This window comes from Bombus affinis, unplaced genomic scaffold, assembly GCF_024516045.1.
Source record: "Bombus affinis isolate iyBomAffi1 unplaced genomic scaffold, iyBomAffi1.2 ctg00000074.1, whole genome shotgun sequence".
In the NCBI taxonomy this organism is placed as follows: Eukaryota; Metazoa; Arthropoda; class Insecta; order Hymenoptera; family Apidae; genus Bombus; species Bombus affinis.
In genome coordinates, this window is record NW_026108824.1 from 867,170 (window position 1) to 878,375 (window position 11,206).

Sequence of the window (11,206 nt, forward strand, 5' to 3'; positions counted from 1 at the left end):
GGTAGCTTTAGCGGCTGCAGGCCCGAGAAATTGCATCTTGACCCGCTTTCTCGTATGTCTCATGTGACGTCTCGCTTTCCGCCGTAGTCACTTGTCGGATCCACAAACGTTGAACCATTTGCGCGAGACAAGCGCGGCGCTCTGCAGGGACGAGGGATCCAATTTTCGATGTATCAAGTGCAAAACCTCCAGTGGTAGTTCGGAAATGATATCTACCTTACTTGGCACGAACAAACCAACGACGCGTAGCACACATCTAAAGAAACTCCATGTTGCTTCTATTGTGGCGCGAGCACGACTGACGGTCTGGCTGAGAATGAATTCTTATATATGTGCCGTTCGTCACGGTGCACTGCGAGTTCCGGCTCCGGTGAGAGTCCTGGACAGTCAGAATCGATCGCATGTGCATGTATCATCCTATAGATCGGGTTCACATTATTATTAGTGTTAGATGCGTGAAACGAATCTTCATTTGGATGAGACGTTGTAGTTATGCAATAGAGCAGATATTCACCAGTGCGAATTTGATTTGAGGTGTATGGTAGCGATTTAGGTTTAAAGGCACAAGAGTATATTTAACTATGTAGATTATTAAAATATACCCTACGTGTACACTAGTCGTATAATACATTGTTGTCTTGATTCGTGATTACGAATAGATGGGCGCAAAGAAGTATCGACTTAGCTGCTACTGCTCGTGTCACTCGATAAAAAAGAATGCCTCGCTACCCTGCTCGCTATATTCATATGCGTTGGAGTTGACAAAAGGCGTTGGGATTTGAATTTTGAAGGTGTTCTCGAAAATTCGCAACTGACGCTGAACTCTCGACCTTGTTTACAAATGTTGAATTTTCGGGTAGTTGACTCGAGGGCATATGATCACGACAAAATCTACGGATTTTGATTAACCTTCGGTAACCGCCTAAGGTTGTCGGATCTATAATAAACTCATCTTTCAGTAAACACGATTTTTTGTGTAGCGGGTTCACTAGACCGAAACCGTTATGAATTTTACCTACGAGTGCCGCTACAGTACCCGCTTGCCAGTGTTAACGTTACTTCTTTTTATGTTTGTTTATGTATGTTAGCGCGGTGCCCATGCTAACCGCTTAATTCAAACCTGTTTGAGGAGGAGAACGAACTCTCCTGCCCGAACGCGTGGTATAATTGGTTCTTGCGTCTCCGTCGCTTTGTTGTGCTTGCTCGCTGCTTTGCGGTCGGAAGATTTTCCCAGGTAAAAATACGTCGTAGGTTTCTGCGCTCCTTTCCAGATGCTCAATATCTTCCGACACGATGAAGGCGGGTTTTATACGATCTACGGAGACTTTCACGCTTTTGTCCTTCATCCGTATGGTAATGGTTTTCATCCACGCTGTGTAACCTGATAGGGGCCATCGTATGGTGGTTGCAGTGGACCTCCGATTGCATCGTGGCGTACGAAAACGCACGGCGACGTTTCTAAATCGCGGAACATGAACGTTTTCTTTTCGCCGTGTCGTGAAGTCGGCAGAGGTCTAATATCGCTCATTCGCTCTCGCAGACAGTTTGCGAATTCCGCGTTGGCCGGTTGTTTTGCTGGTACAAAGAATTCTGCTGGCAATCGTATGTCCGTACCATAAATCATTTCGGCTGCCGTTGCGCTCAGGTCCTCCTTGATAGCGGTTCTAATGCCTAAAAGAACTATGGGAAGGCTTTCAACCCAGTTGCTCGAATTGCGGCATTTGATTGCGGCCTTAAGCTGCCTGTGAAAGCGCTCTACCATCCCATTGGACGCGAGGTGGTAGGCTGTGGTACGCAAATGCTTAATGCCGAGCATCCGGCATAGTTCGTTGAAAAGACTGGATTCGAATTGGCGTCCTTGATCGGTTGTTATTTTTGCTGGGACGCCAAAACGCGCTATCCATGTGGAAAGAAGAGCCGAGGCAACGGTCGTCGCTTCCATATCTGGTATTGGAATCGCTTCGGGCCAGCGTGAAAAACGGTCGATACATGTTAGACAATATCGGTAGCCTTGTGAATATTGCATGACGATGATGTCTTAATGTATATGCTCGAATCGTCCTGCGAGCTCTCCGAATGTTCCGGTCGGCGTTGATACGTGTCTCGCTATTTTACATTGTTGACACGGGATGCATTGCCGTGTCCACGTTTGGCTTTTATTTAATTTTTGTTTACCGCCGGCCAAACTATACGCGATTTTACGAATTTTTGGGTCGCGCGTATCCCTAGATGGGAAAGTCCGTGGAGCGAATTGAATACGTCGCGCCGCAAGGGTTTCGGTTACGGTCGTACGATGTCGCCTGATACGTCGCAGTATATTTCCGCGTCGTAATCCGGAAAACGAATTTTCTTAACCTGCAACGCGGATATATCGGAGTTGATGATGTCGCGGAGCTCCTTGTCGTTTTCTTGCGCGGCGGCGAGAATTTTGTGATCCACGGATTTTCCTATGGCTTCGATGCGAGATAGGGCGTCGGCTGCATTGTTATTCAGCCTTTTTATATCCCTTATATCGGTCGTGAACTGCCCGATATAATCTAGTTGACGGAATTGTCTCGGCGATCACTTGTCGGGATTTTGACTGAACGCATAGGTGTGGGGTTTGTGATCTATGAAAATAATGAAATTCCTCCCATCTACGGCGTGTCTAAATCGCTTGACCGCGGTATACATAGCGAGTAATTCGCGATCGTACGCGCTATATTTTCGCTGCGCGAAATTTGAGGCTTTAGTTAAGAAACCCAATGGTGGCCGAGTGTCATTCGCGCGTTACTGCAACACCGCCCCTATTGCAAAGTCGTACGCGTCTACTGCGAGGCTGATGGGCGCGCCAGGTATACGATGCGCTAACATCGTAGCGTTAGCTAGGGCGCGTTTTGACTCGCTAAAGCTCGTTTTGGCTTCCTCCGACTAAATAATGGGCATGTTGCCCTTTTTCGCCCCTTGCAACAAATCGTTGAGGGGTTGCAAAATTTTAGCTGCCCCCGGTATGAAACGTCGGTAAACGTTAATCATACCGAGGTATCCGCGTAGTGCCTTGATGTTCGCGGGGAGCGGTGCTTCGTTTATGGCTGTAACGCGATCGGCGAGCGGTTTTATTCCGTGCGCGTTTACCGTATGGCCTAGGCAGGCTATTTCATTAATTCCGTACTCGCACTTTGCGAGGTTCATAACTACGCCGTACTGATTTAGACGTTCGAACAAGATCCGCAAGTGCCAGCGGTGCTGCTCCTCGGTTTCCGAAGCTACCAAGAAGTCATCTATGTACGCGTAAACGAAATCTAAGCCTCGCGTCGACAAATCTTTGACACGTTTGCGCGGCGTTTCGAAGCCCAAACATCATGTTGTTTGCCTCGAAAAGGCGGAATGGTGTCGAAATCGCGGTTTTTGTAACGTCCTCAGGCGCGATTGACATTTGATGGTAGGCTCGAACTAAACCAATTTTTGAGAATATTCGCCGACCGTGTAAATGCTGCGCGAAGTCTTGTATGTGCGGTGGAGAGTACCTGTCGGGTACAGTGCGGGCGTTTAGCGCCCTGTAGTCACCGCAATGTCGCAGACTTCCATCCTTCTTTGGGACGACGTGTAGTCGAGATGCCCGGGAACTCTTCGATGGGCGCATGACTCCTTGCTCGATAAGTGTTGCAAATTCCGCCTTGATTGGCTTGAGACGGTCCGGTGCGAGAGGGCGGGGTTTGCAATATACGGGCGGGCGGGGTGTGGTTTCGATGTGGTGCTCCACACTGTGCCGTATTTTCTCTCACCCAAAGGCCGGTGGGCGCGTTAGATCTGCACATTTCGCCAACAATTGGTGGTAGACCAAATCCCCGTTTACGGTCTTAATCATAAGCTGTTCGCAGTTGGCGGCGTATCCCCTGGTCGATAGCTGGTTTGTTGTGTCGAGAAGTCGTCTTTTTCTTGGATCCACAAGCAACCTGTAATGACTTAGGAAATCTAGGTCGATGATGGGGGTTTGCACATCGGCGACAGTGAAGTGCCATTTGACGGCACGTCTAAGGGACAGGTTCAGCTCCATCGCTATAGTGCCGTACGTTGCGATGCGCGTCCCATTGGCAGCGAATAGTTCATACGTTGTTTTCTTTACGTCCCTAGATAGCCTGCTTCGGGGATGAACGCCGATATCAGCACCGGTGTCAACTAAGAACGAAGTCTTCGTTCTCCTGTCCAAAATAAAGATGCGGCGAGATCCCAAGCCGTCGCCGTCCTCCGCTTTTACGGACGGCAGGGGTCGTTTCCCGACTTCCACTTACAATCGTGGCGCGATCGCCGAACCTCGCATGATAGAAGCAAATTCCGTCCTGGCGCGGATAGTCTCGGGGACGCGAACGGCGGCGGGGTCGAGTGAGAGAATTCGAACGTCTTCGTAGTCGATGATACCCGCTGATTCCCATAGCCTTAATCTGTTCTCGCAGTCTACTGACCTCGGCGGCCAGTGCGTCGTTTTTGCCTTCGTGTGATGCCGGTGGCTCGATTGTGACTACCTTAGCGCGCTGCCCATTACGATTATACGCCTCATCGAGTTTATCCGCTCTCCTGGTCAGTTTCTCGATACTCGTATCGTCCACTGCAGCCAGGACTTCCCTGATGCGATTCCTCCACAAGCTGTGGATGAATTCATCGGAAGCGAGGGGGCTGGCTAATTTTTTAAGTCATTATAAAACTGTGAGGGTTTTCTGTCGCCCATCTCTTCACGTTCGACTAACCTTTCGAACTTGGCGCTGTCCGATTCGGTCAGGGCGCGGATCAGCTCGCTCTTCAATTTATCGTACTGGCCTGTGGCGAGGAGGTTGGTCACTGTATCCTCAATCTTCGCGAGTTAATGTGGGTCGAGGAATCCCATGAGGGCTAAGGATTTTTCATCGTCGTGGAAGATGCCGGGTACCCCGAAATATTTCTCTAAAATGGAAAACCAAATCCTGGTCATCGTGGGCATAAAGGGCGGCACGCGGAACGATGAGCCGCCTGGAGTTCGTTTGCTCTCCTTTTCCATTGTGTGAGTTGCGGACTATGATATTCAAACTGCGACTAGCCTATCGCTGTCACCTCTTACACAAAAATCACGTCGGTGTCACCAGTTTGAGATGTATGGTAGCGATTTAGGCTTAAAAACACAAGAGTATATTTAACTGTGTAGTTTATTAAAATATACCCTACGTGTACACTAGACGTATAATACACTTGTTATCTTGATTCGTGATTACGAATAGATCGGCGCAAAGAAGTATCGACTTAACTGCTACTGCTCGTGTCATTCGATAACAAAGAATGCCTCGCTACCCTGTTCGCTATATTTATATGCGTCGGAGTTGACAAAAGACGTTGGGATTTAAATTTCCAAGATGTTCTCGAAAAATCAGAACGGACGCTGAACTCTCGACCTTGTTTACAAATGTTGACATTTCGGGTAGTTGACTCGAGGGCATGTGATCACGACAAAAACGACGGAATTTGATTAACCTTCGGTAACCGCCTAAGGTTGTCGAATCTATAATAAACTCATCTTTCAGTAAACACGATTTCTTGTGTAGCGGGTTCACTGGACCGAAACCGATATGAATTTTACCGACGAATGCCGCTATAGGTGTATAATGAATCCTCAGGCTAGCTAAACATATACTGTTGAGATGCGTTGACATCTGGCAATCATCTTATCCGACGGATAGAGTCTGCGAGTGGCGAGACACGGGACAGAAACCGTTGGAATGTTTACTGTCACGTGCCGCTACCATTATTTCATTTAAGGACAGCTATAGCATTACTCCATGCCTTTATTAGACAAAACGTTCATCCCTTGACCGCGGCTACGTTCGGTGACTGGTTGTCGCCTTGAGGCCATGTTCGGTATCACAAGTTTCGAACAATTACAATCGGACTGGATGACTACAATTGTTTAATTACCGCTACGGTAGAATCTAGATTACAATGTTTCGGGATTTTCCCAAAATTCCAAATAGAATGTTGCGGTGTTCTTTCATCTGCGACTTATATTTATGTCGCTGGTAGTTCTTTCGCATTAACTTATCGACGGCCTGGCTGGGAACGAATAGGGAAGCGAACTTTTCTGCCCGCGCACCTGGAGTGATGAATTCCTGGGTCCTCTTCGTTTTGCTCGTTTCAAACATCAGGTGGTATTATTACTTCGCGATTTTCGCTGTAATGGTGTTCAATGTTACCGTGCAATAAAAATTCACGCATTTCGGACGGCCTAAGTGTACGATTACGTCCTTGTTGCTAACTTCAATCGCAATGGTCCTTTTCGCTCTCGATATAAATTGATGCTGTCCGCCGTAGGGTGGTTGTAAGGGGTTTCCGATGTAATCGTGACGTAGAAATACGTAAGACTTTAGACGGCTTCCGTATTTCGACTTGGCCTGTTGCTTCGTTGGTACACAGAATTCTGCCGGCAATCGTATGCCGGTGCCATAAACCATTTCGGCTGTCGTCGTTTTCACGTCCGTAATAACTGTTCGTATGCCTAATAAAACTATTGACAAGATTTCTACACAGTTGCTCGTATCGTGGCATTTGATTGCTGCTTTTAGTTGTCGGGGCAGGCGATCTACCATCCTGTTGGTCACGGGGTGATAGGCTGTCGTTCGTAAATGCCTAATGCCGAGGAACAGGCATAATTCGTTAAATAAGTTTGACTCGAACTGGCGTCCTTGATCGGTCCTTATCCTTAAAGGTACGTCGAAACGGAATATCCACGTGGAAAGGATGGCTGAAACAACGGTTGCCGCCTCCATGTCGGCGATGGGAACGGCTTCGGTCTAACGCGAAAAACGATCGATTTTCACCAGGCAATGTCGGTATCCTAGCGTACCGTGTCTGGGGGGGTTTGTCATAAGGTCATCGACGTCCTGTAGCTGTTGATCGCTGAGGCATTTGCCCAGCGTCACGTTCCTAATTATGCTCTAGCAGTTTATATTTCTCTAGGCAAGTTGTTTGAATGAACTGTAATTTATACCTGTTAAATCAGTGTATACTTAATTGAACCACCCCGATTATCCTAACAGAAATAAGGTTATCGATCTGTTCGTGGCTGTTAGGAACATGATACATTTACACTGTACATGTGAATGTGCGGGCAAGCGTCAGAGGACGTCCAGGCCTTAGTTGGGACAAAAGACAAGAGACAGTCGTTTCAAGTATCTGGAAGAGTCGGTTGACAACAAGCGTGCGTGCGAGTAGGATTTCGAGGTCTTTAGAGTATAAGATATATGTATAACTGTTGTGTGCTAAATAAAGGGAATTATTTGTATTTCCGAGTCCATTCTATATCTTTACATGGTAGGAGAGCGTGGTTCATAGTTTTGCCAGTTATTTTAGTGCATGGTTTTCAATATTGCGAGTTAGATCGAGTGAGTGTTCAGTAAAGAAAGAAACGTTCAAAGGTTACAAAGAGGAAAAATACACTTCGAGCACGTAGGAACGCTTGAGTAACTGATAAGGAATTATTTAATATGGAGAGATCGGAAGTCATGATACCTATTTTCGATGGTGAGGATTACGGTATGTGGAAGCAAAGAATAACGATGCTTCTCAGATGTAAAGAATGCGAGATTGTCACAACTCGTTGAAGACAGGGTGAAGACAGAAACAGACAATGAAGACTGGGACAAAAAGGATCTGGAGGCAATAAATATAATTTATAATGCCGTTACAAATAGACAATTGGAATATATTAGAGAAGAAAAAACGGCATATGGGATAGTAAAAAAGTTTGATAAAATGTACTTGAAAGCGTCGACGGCACTACAGATCGTATGCAGAAGGAGATAGGAAAAGATAAGACTTGAGAAATACACTGATTCAGCAACGTTCTTTAGCGATTTCGAAAAATTAATAAACGAATTAAAATGTGCGGGTGCACAAGTGAGTGAGAGGGAAAAACTAAATTACATGCTGAATACGTTACCGGAAGAATACACCTACATAGCGGATATAGTAGATGCATGAAAGCAGAAAATCAAACGGTAGCGTATGTAAAAAATAAAATTGAAATAGCGGAGAAGAAAAATAAGTCCAATCGAGAAGAAATGCAAACCAACGCCTTTTCTGCAAAAAAGGAAGGATGCTTCAGACGTGGAAGAGTAGGACATTTTGCGAGAGAGTGTCAAAATGGCGTCGAAGCGGGAAGCAGTAACAGTTTTTGGCGTGGGTCAACATGTGGTCGCAGCAGAGGTAGAGGAAACAAAGGAAATACGAGCAGGGAACGTGGAAATTTCCATCGTCAATCAACAACCGGCACGAGCGAGCATGGTAACTCAAGATCAGGCACATTGATAGCAACGGCGCACGCAGCACACAGCGGCGAGGCGAACGAGATAAGTAATAATGAAGTAATGTGGCTATTAGATAGCGGTTGCACAGATCACATAATTAACAACGTAAATTATTTCGACAATTCTATTGACCTTAAAGAACCGGTAAATATATATTTAGGCGATAATAGATCGATAAAGGCAACAAAAGTAGGTAATGTTATAACTTATTTTGAAGCATTTGGAAAGAAAATGAAATAAATATGAATAACGTTTTTTACGCGAAAGAAGTGTCCGCAAACTTGATTAGTTTAGGCATGCTAACAGATAATAAGAACACGGTTATTTCAAAAGGAAATATTGCAAAAGTAATAGGTGAGGACAATAAGCTTACAGCGGTAGCGGTTAAAGAAAAGGGAACATATAGAATGAAAAGTATATTGAAAGGGAAGGAGCACTTAGCAAACAGCGCCGAACGTAGTGGTATGAGTAAAAAGGAAAGATGGCATAGGATGTTAGGACACGTAAATTTTAAATATTTAAATATTTTGGGTAAAGAGCAGCTAGTTACTGTATACCGAATGAAATTGAGAAGGAATTTTTGAAATGTAGGGTGTGCATAGAAAGTAAAATGCACAATTTACCATTCAAAAATAATCAAACCAAGGCTAGGGAGATAATGGAAATTATTCATACGGACGTGTGCGGTCCCTTTAAGACTACCGGATTCAAGGAAGAGAAATATTTCATCTCATTTATCGATGATTATAGCAAAATAGCTAGAGTTTATTGTATAAAATCAAAGGGTGAGGTCTTTGATTGTTTCGTACAGTTTGTAAATGAAGCCGAGTATTTGACGGGCAAGAATTTAAAAATATTGAGATGTGATAATGGAAAAGAGTATGTAAACTCGAGCTATCGCGGGGAGACGCGGTCGTTAGAATACGCGTCAACGGGAGTCGTAAATTCCCGTTACGATTAGAATAATCGACACCACGAATAGTTCGATCCCCGTATTTCGGTTAGGATAATCGGGGTGGTTAATGCGGTATAACACTGGGAGTCAGAGTTATAAGAATGTATATTTCCAACAATTAGTCTACACGATTGAAAAGATATAAACAATTAACAACTTTATCGCACGCAGATAGTATAGATGCATACAATATAGAGCCGGGCTCTTACAATTGAACTTAGTCTCTTGGTGGACGTAGCACGAGATGATGCTGTATAGAATAAGCGAATGTTTGGCTAAGTCGCGGATCGACTTGAATTCCTTCAGTTCTCAGTTAGATGTCCCGCGTTAGAATTTCGACCCCTTGGTCGCTCTTGCGTTGAGATGGAAGAAGGTTCAGTGTGGGTGTGCCCTTTTGCATGACGAACGCGGATTCGTTGTTCACACTTTTCGTTAAGGAAAGTGAGGGTAACGATCCGCGATGTCGATTGGTTATGCCCTCCGCTGATGCTTGAAGGGATGGGTAGAAAGCCTCCTACCATCGTGGTTGATAGGTGACCTTGTTCATGGAAAAACCTGATTGTTTTATTAGCTAGACATTCGATTCTTCCCGATGGGAGCGTGTTCGCTTTCTCCGTATTTTTTCAGCGCGCCTAATAAACCCAAGGACCTCTCTAAAAACCAGATGTGCTTCGAACATATTTTGGCTTAAGAAATTCTTCAGGACAAAGGGATTGACTGAAGACGCCTGTTGATACAATACAGTGACAGCGAAAAAATATATTGGGCCCTTAGGTTTATTGAGGGTCGAAGTGACGTTACGCAGGCCGCTGGCTGTCCGGTCGCGAGGGCTGGCATGCAGATGTTTAGGCGACGTAACATCCTCCCCCCGTTGAGAGGGCACCGATCAAAGTCTGGCTGTGGAGTCAGGTGCGTCGTTGGCGAGACTCCTTCGCTCTGTGTGGGTGGTCGGACTCGTCTGAATCTGGGTGAATGGGTAAGGGGACCAATCTTTTGACGCCACGATCCAGGGTAGCTGTTGCCGTCTGCACGGTAGCGGTCCGTATGATTCCGTCGACTCCTGGATGGACCTTGATCACACGGCCCAAAGGCCATTGCATGGATGGTACGTTATCCTCCCTGAGGACTACTACGGTGCCTACTCGGATGTCGTGACTGCCCTTGCTCCATTTATTTCGGATGTTCAGCTCGTTCAGGTATTCTCGATGCCAGCGGCGCCAGAAATGTTGTTTGACCCTTTGAATATGTTGCCAGCTGGAGAGACGATTGGATGGAGTGTCCCGGAAATCTCGTTCTCGAAAGCTTGTTAGTGCATCTCCGATGAGGAAGTGACCGGGAGTAAGGACAAGAAGATCGTTTGGGTCAGATGATATTGGAGTCAGAGGACGGGAGTTGAGGATAGATTCGATTTCAATGATCAGTGTGTTCAAATTTTCGTATGTTAAGAGCTCGTTGCCTGCGACATGTCTGAGATGTCGTTTGAAGGACTTCACCGCAGCCTCCCACAGCCCGCCGAAGTGAGGTGAGTTGGGAGGAATGAAGTGCCATTCGATTCGTCGATCGGCTAAAAAGGACTGAATCTTTACCTTATGATCGTCGGACTGCAGGAGGTTTCGAAGCTCTCGTAATTCATTGTTGGCGCCAACGAAGTTGGTGCCGTTGTCAGAATAAATTGTTACACAGAATCCTCGGCGAGCGATGAATCTTCGCAGAGCAGCAATGAAGGCCTCGCTAGTGAGATCGGTGACCAGCTCGAGGTGGACTGCTTTAACTGCAAGGCATACGAAGATTGCTACATATACCTTGATTTTTCGTCGGTTGCGATCCTTCCGTTCCTTGATGTAGAACGGTCCGCAATAGTCGATTCCGACGTTGGTAAATGGACGAGATTCCGTTATCCGTGCCGCTGGAAGATCGCCCATTACGTATTCTACTGGTGGTGGGT